This window comes from Neodiprion pinetum, chromosome 7, assembly GCF_021155775.2.
Source record: "Neodiprion pinetum isolate iyNeoPine1 chromosome 7, iyNeoPine1.2, whole genome shotgun sequence".
NCBI lineage: Eukaryota > Metazoa > Arthropoda > Insecta > Hymenoptera > Diprionidae > Neodiprion > Neodiprion pinetum.
This window is the reverse complement of record NC_060238.1, coordinates 7,073,660-7,081,760: the sequence shown is the minus strand read 5'-3', so window position 1 is coordinate 7,081,760 and position 8,101 is coordinate 7,073,660. Positions and strand designations below refer to the sequence as shown.

The following is an 8,101-nucleotide window of genomic DNA, read 5'->3' as shown; positions in this document are numbered from 1 at the left end:
CTGTTCAACGTCAAACAACAGTTCGTTAAGACAAGCCAGACGCCCGAAAATTGCCTTATATTTTCGGACATGCAGGAACTGGCGCGCACTTGCAGCGTAATGTTTGGATAATGACGACCGAGAGTCAGAATATATTATTTTTGTATGCATGATGCAAGTGCGGAAATTCTTACCCGCACTCGTGGGAAAGGCCAGAGAGGCGTGACTAGCCCACTACACTGGACCCAGAGGGCAGAGGTGGTTCAGGACAAATAAGAAGGCCTAAAACAGCATCCCAACATACTTGCAGCTTCCGTATTGGTCGTTTTGCCATAAAAAATGGGAGGAACCAATTAGGAAGCGTGTTAAAAAACCACACGCTAACGAATGAACTCAGAAGAGTGTTATAGTATGCATAATAAGGGCAGTTTTTCAAAACCCTTTAATCGAAGCATTTCGACAAAAATCTTTCAACAAAGCAGTTCTAAGCAGTCATTTAACCAAAGCAGTTCGTCGAAAACCTCTCAAGCTGTCAGCTCAAAAGGATCATTGGAACAGAGTGGTTCACAAATTCTCTAACAATAAAGTCGAGTAAAATAACTGAAGAAATTCCGTACTTCTCTTTTTACATAAATATTATCATTTTAATAATAAGATTCAATCATTATAATTTCGATTCGGTTTAAATTTGAATAAACTTAATCATTGTGTTGAATTTATCCTGTGAGTTAACCAAATTAATTACCTTCAACATGACTAAATCACACTGACAAATCTACTAAACTATCTCCGTACCAATTTTAATGTATCCATCAGCACTCTATCTGGCATTGGTGAATTTTGGGTGTATCTTGGCTATTGAGTCGTTATCTAAATCCTAATTACCTAATCCACCGGTGTCTTATCTGGCATTGGTGAGTTACCTTACCTTCTCTTGAAAAACCTTTCTCAAAACCCCATTGTAGATGCCAAGAATCAAGATCTTTAAACAGATGAAAAACGGAGGTAGAGCTGGTAGAAGGGTTAAATTTCATAATCTCAGAGCAATTAGAAAATAGCGACCCATTCCGAAGTGCTAGTAAAGAATTAATAGAAGATATTTCATTCATTCAGCAAGAAACCATATGTTGCCACCGCCAGAGCAATCGTGCGTGAATGGTGTCGAACAATTTTTAAACGACGCGCTTTTAGAAAAGATAAAAACAATTTTGCAATTTATTCTTCAACCAGTTTCCGCTGAACATGCAGAGTCGCCTACACAGCCCGAGACAATCCAGATCGACTAAAGGTAAGTGACAACTTTTATTCCAAAAGCTCGACCAAGAAAAGACAAATCCGCGTTCGTCTTAGATTACTTGTGTTTAGGCATTTTCTTCTAGTACGAGCGTTAATTTATTGTGGCGAATTTTGATTTTTCGTAAATAAATGATAGACAACCGAAGTCCAGTCCATAACAGTTGCTATAACTTGAAATTTCATAGTCCGATATTATGAAAATCTAGACAAAACCTTGGAGAGTGAGCAGACTTTTAAAAAAAATTTGTACGTGATCCTTTTGGAACTTATTGTTTGTAACAACGAATCAAATGTCAAAATAATGAAACATAAATTGGTAAATCAACGACGTGCAAATAATTATATGAAACAAAGTAACGTGTAGGCACACGAAAATTGGAGATTTCCTCAAAAGCTGTCAGGTAGTAGATCAGAATTTCACCAATAATTTCTTAAAACGCAAGTTTCTTCTAAGCGTTCGGAACTTATCTGAAACTACTGCTGTGATAAATCTCTGGAATATTTTTGTGTATCATTCAAATAAAATAAAATAATTGTGTTCAGGTACTCGATTCGTTTAAAGAAAGGCCGTTACCCGCGATAGTAAGACGAATGAATGGTACATAGTAGAAAAAAGGGGCGAGATCCGAGTGGGCAAGAGTAAACATGACAAGCGCCATGTTCGGCTAGCCGGATGAGCCAACAATATCTGCTCAGTATTGGTCAAGTGCTATGGGGAAATATCTCTAGGCAGAAATGCGCAGACAGTGCGGCATTGCGTGAGTGAATAGCTATCAGCGTGTCGATTGGGATGACATGCATGATGAAATTAATTTGTTGTTAACCATGAAACTAGGGCAGGTCTATGCAGGGTACGGGATTCGCGGGCTGGCTTCTTGGGGACCTGATACGAGGAGTTACCCCAGGGTGGTTGACACCGGGGTGGAAATCACAGTCCATGAATCAGTAGTGGAACAGAAAATTATTAACGCGCGCTGACCTACACGAGTGGGTCTCGCAAGTGCGAGGATATTCTGGTGATGGTTGACATGCTGGGAAAGAAGCATGGATAATTTAGGGTGGCCCTTAATATTGGTAAAAAAAAATTTTCTTCTCTCACCCCTTAAATTGACTCGAAATAATAAAAAATGATTTTTAAACGTGACATCCGCTCTTAATTTTAATATTAACCCGTGCCCCAAAGGCCCTTTCAAGGAGTTGAATGTAATTCTTATCTTTTTGATGCCTCATATGTTGAAAATAAATGTTAATCCAGTTAACTTTAAGTCGTCAGTTTCATTATACGTCGTTCAAATTTATAATTGGTGTAAATATATGCAATTGACTTTCGCAACAGGGTTCGAAGAGATGGCAAACAACATGTTATTAATTAAAACTCTGTATCGATGATTACTTCCTAATTTTGAGTCGTCGCTCACTACAATTTGTGTTATTTGCTAGACGGATACTTAACGATTGACCGTCAGCGCAGCCTCACGCGTGACCAACACCACACCCATATGTATGAATACATGTGTATGACGTCCAGATTCTTACAATGCCTAATCAATGAGAAACCTACTTGAACACCTTCTTTTTCTGGCGCCGTTCACCATTATTCAGATGTAAGTTGACTTCTATTATCTGATAATAATTTTTGAGATTTCGCTACCGTGACGAAATAATCGTCGATTGAAATTTCAAACATCATTTGTGTCGTGATTTTTTTCGACGCGTACAACTTGTCGTATTTCGAGATTGCGTCTATGATTACAAAAAAGTACTGTACCCCACCTATTCACTTAGGTGAAGGCCCAATAAAACCTATAGTTAATAGTTCGTTGAGTATTTTTGTAGAATTTGACAAAACTCTCTTCACATACTGTACGTCAACGGTTTCGCCCGCTGACATAGATCACATATGATATTAAGTATTTTTTTAATGTGTTTTCGTATATTATTCCAATAATGAAACTATGCAATATAACGTGTAACGTGGTATTTTTCATGCCCGTTACAAACGGCTCCCTGAACCCTGCGCGGAACCAAAATTAAGGCTTTTTGTTTCTTTTGTTTTTCGAGTTTCAACGGCATCAAGCAGGAAGTTGGCAACGAATTCGGGGAAATTGCAGAGTGGCAGACTATCGACGATCTCGAAGGAGGAATGTCGATCCTGCGGAGGGGGAGACAACGAAGATCCTTGCATCGCGGGAATCCAAGACGCAAGGCCGTAGCCTCCCCACCTACCCCACCAACAGCAGACCGACGAATTTGCGAAGGACCGACTAGCGACGAGGGAGCCCCACCCCGCTCACCGCCGAGCATCGTAGAGCTGCGCGGCGGACGAAATTACGATCTAGCGTCAAGTTCTGCGTCACGATGCTCCGACGGGTGCGCGTCGAGTTGCGCAATCTACTAAATCGATGACGGATCAAGCGTTGCGTATCCTTGCGAGTATGACGTCGCGTAGGCAGTAGCGTACCGAGATCGAGAGGCGTTGCGGCAGGCCGTCGATTTTCAAATCACTCGAGCTCCGGCGATTGCGAAGTAGAGACGTGATCTGATAGAATTGTGATATCGCGGAGTTTGCTATTGTGTTTGGAGAAATTTGGAGCCTTCGAAAAATCACAAGGGGGTTGGCGCTTTTGTATGCTGGATCTGGAACGGTAAGCGCTGCTGATATTCTTGCGATCGAATTTCGAGAGGAATTGAGTAAAGGCTTGCCGAATAACGGATAGCCATTTCGGATTTGCGTTGTCGGAAAGTACTCGAAATTCGTTCGCTGATTCTTTTGCTTGGTGACCGTAGCCCGAGTTTCGCGTTATGGAGTTGAGTAAATGTTGCTGTGTTGCGAATGTTAAGTAGAGTCACGGTTCCGAATTGCGTTTTTCTCGTTTCAAATTTCCGTACAGCCCGAATTCCGTTGTACAAGGTCGGTTTGCGGTGCCGTGTTTTTTTGTGTCGCCTCTCGTGAAGTTCGCGAATTGCCGAGATGGAGTGTTCGAATCAAGGAACAGCGTCTCTGACGACTTTGAGAAAGTTTTGAGTTCGGATTGCATTCAGATGAGCTTGCGTTTGTAACCCTCGATTGAGTAATAACTAAGGTTGGCGTTTTCGTTGTGTCTATTTAGATACCAGTTGCGATGCTAATTTTGTTATTGAGTTTCGGTTGCTTTTGAATTACAATTGAGCTTAAGAATTTATTTAGTTGTGTTTTGCATAATGTTGAGCTCGGTAGATTTCGTTTAGTTGAGCTGAGTTAAGATTAGAATTCCGTTAAGGCAATTCAAATTGAGTTATTGAGGAATTAGTTATAGTTCGATTATGTTTAAGTTACAATTTAGTTTGTGTTGTGTCGAGTTGCGTATCGTTCAAAATTCATTTTAATTGAGTTAAGTTACAATTGAGATGATGTTCAATCTAATTGCGGTTTTGTCATGTCGAGGCGAGTCTAGGATAGTATTTAGTATAGTTTAGATTCAGTTGCGATTAGGTGAAGTAAAGAATAAAATTTAACTTAATTCAAATTATCGTAGTTTAGATATAAGTCATCTCGCCGTCTAGGTTGACAATTAAGAATTGCGCATTTGAGCCTTTTGAGAATTGAGTTAGATTTTAGTTAGCGAGCTGAAAGCTCTATACTTATAGCTTAAGAAATAGCGTGGATTACGAATATTTGTCTGTTGTTTGATTTTTGATCGCGGAGAGCGAATTGTGAATTATTATCTCTTTTCTTTTTTTGTATCGTCGTTATTACAAAATATATTATTTTATTTTATTTTTGTTAAATGGCGTGTCGTTGTCGAGCGTCTCTCTCTTTCTCTCTCTCTCTCTCTCTCCAAAATCACCCCTCCTTTCTCCGCGGCACTGAGCTACAGAGCATATTACCCGATGTTTAGCGAAGATAAAGATTTCAAAGCATGTTGACCACACCAAGCGCTCAACAGAATCTCGCAATACCTTTTGTAAGATATGATTTTTCTACTTTCATCGCGGGCCGCCAAATCGTTCTACATACGGTAAGTTCTCGGTCACTTCTCCGGATCGCCGAAGTACAGCAAAAATCCGCCTCACAGAACATCTACTGACTAGGGATATGTTTTTTTTTTTTATTAATTTCGTTATCGGTTTGAAGAAATGCAGCAATTCTTGCATTACTTGCATCTGTTTGTAATTGAAATTTCTTGCTAGACAAGTAATTATGCAACCTCACACAATCCATAAAAAATTATTTTTCAACTTTTGAAATGCTATTGGACGTATAGGTTTCCAGTGCCATGAGGTATGGTCACTTAGTAGATCACGACAGGGATCAACGAAGTTTGCGTGTTGAATTGCAAATTGTCGGTAATAATTACATATTCGAAACGCTGTGTGTTTTCGAGATTATGGAGATAATGGTATCTGCAGTAGCCTCGGGTTAAATTAGATGTTGACATGAACTTGATCCCGTTATGTTTATGAATTAAGTTTTCGATTTTTGTTGGAGTTTCATTATTAGACTCGATTGTTTGAATTAAAAAAATTAGTATCTAACACTAAGCATATTCTACCCTTTCCATCCTTTTTTTCCACCACTCTCAATATGTGCAACAAGGACTGTGAGATCTTTTGATTAAATTGCCATCTAACTTTTATTTGATATGTTTTGATACCGCATCTCTTAGTTTTTACGAAATCGGATATGACCTTTTTATGTGTGGCGTGTCGTATTTTACTCTAACAGTATGTTCGTATATGTATTGAAAACATATCCATCTTGATTAGAAAACAGTGATTCATAATCCACCAACAAATTAATGAGTGCTTGTTTTTGTTCGTCATCGATTGTCGTCATGTTGTTCGCAATCGTTTGAATCTGCTCTAAAAAAAACCTTAGTCTCTTTGTTGGCATTTGAATTCATTAAAGCTATGTTGCCAAAAATTTCGTCAGCCAAATCATGATCATCTCCTACATCATGTCTTTCATCTAAATCTTGAATACTTACCTTTTCGGTGAAATCGTTAATGCAAATAATACTATCGTCATCTCTTCCACTCATATCATCATTATCAACATCGTCGCAATTAATTATATCATTATGAAAGATCATTTCATTTAAACTTTCACGACCAATATTTTCCTCAATACATATATTATCATTATGCTGCGTAATATAACAATTTTCATTATAAGGTTCATTATTTTCAATCTCGTTATCTAAACTTTGATATTCAACATTTAAAATTTTTTTTACGACCTTTTTATCGACCGTCCACATATTATTTTGAATGCATACCAAATAAAGCTAAAAATGCGCACTTATTAAGAATATTTCGAATTTTCTATCGCGCTTCTTTTTTTTTACATCTATATCTGGAACGAAGTCCGCATCATAAACTTGAAACCGGAAACCCGATGATGCACCGAGATGCATCGAGTTGCTTATAAGTTTAAATTTTGTCTGTTGATTTGATCGTTCGATGCCATGTTATAATTACCTACAATTACTAAAGGTAGATATTGCATATTTGGAAAATGCATTACATGGACAACTATTTGCGAACTTGTTTTGGCTATTTTGAGTGAACATTTGACTTGTCCAAAATTGTTCATAAGGTTGAGTAATAACATTTCGCTGATTCGTTGACACGTATCGATTGTTATGACTGCAATTTTGTACAGCAGACGCATTTAAACTTTTGGAAATTCAGTCTTCTAGTGGTAACTGACTCATTGAGTACCCTAAATCGGAGATTTTTTTTTATAATTCAACCAATATGGAACTGAAGAATTATATTTAAATTCAAAGTTATTCCAATTTCGAATGATTCGTTTTAGCACACGAAGATTTCATATATTTTCCAAAGATTGAACTAGAATCTCTGATTATAGAATAGAAAATAACGATATTGTATGTATACTTGGAAATGGACTGCAGATTGTGAATTCATTTACCTTCTTTATTAGTTATGAAAAGATTTTTCATGGGATTACGTAGGTTCCGGAGGTTAGAGAAAAACATACTGTCTTCAATTTTTCCTTAAGCATAATAAAGGATTATACTATCTGAATGAACCTAAGGCATATGAAAAAACAATATTTGAACGATATGTCAGTGAATTTTTATCCAAAGACTTTGAAAGTTCAGCCGTTTAGAACTGGTTTTTAGAGTCTGTATTTTCACGGTGGACGCGATAATTCAATTCAAAAGCTTCATCTGAAATCAAAAACGAAATATTTTCTGTTGGTTAGTTTCATACAGCTGGTGACTGAATAGAGGATATGGGATTTGAAAAAAAATGGAATTTCAATTTTTGGCGGAGCTTATGAGGAAAATTACGATTTTCGATACAAGTTACACCATGTATTACCTCGTAAATTAAGTTATGATCCTGTTTTCATTCGCTAGCCATACCCGTCTTATACTAAAAGAAAATATTAAGTTTTTTGATTGCAGATAAATAGCTTGAGTTATCGTGTCTGCCACGAAAATACCCCTCTCCGAAAACCAATTCTGAATGCTGAATTCTTATGGAATATCGTTCAAATATCATTCTTTCATGTTCCTTTACTTTGAATGAAATAACTCTATCGTTATATTGAAAAAAAAACTTGTAGAAAATCTGCTTTTCTTCAACCTTTGCAACCCACGTAACTCCTCAAGACAGCAAATCCGCTGACATCATTGATCGGTTAATTTTTTTAACTTGCAGCGACGTTTTCAAATCTTCATGGGAATTTTGCAGGCATGAAAAAAAAAATAATAGAAAACCGAAACCAGAGAACTCTTGCAGATTTTTAAGTACATTTGCATACTCAATGACATATTCCTGCACGGGCTGATCGTGATTGAATATTTTTACT

The 8,101-nt window shown here is 37.5% G+C and overlaps 1 long non-coding RNA gene across 1 annotated transcript; it reads left to right on the top strand.

Moving 5' to 3' along the window:
• The first annotated feature begins 2,119 nt into the window (after nt 1-2,119).
• Nucleotides 2,120-4,219, top strand: LOC124222687 (uncharacterized). Its single transcript, XR_006884089.2, has 3 exons — nt 2,120-2,349; nt 2,716-2,879; nt 3,337-4,219. It is a non-coding gene; the product is annotated as an uncharacterized lncRNA (long non-coding RNA).
• The last annotated feature ends 3,882 nt before the right edge of the window (nt 4,220-8,101 follow it).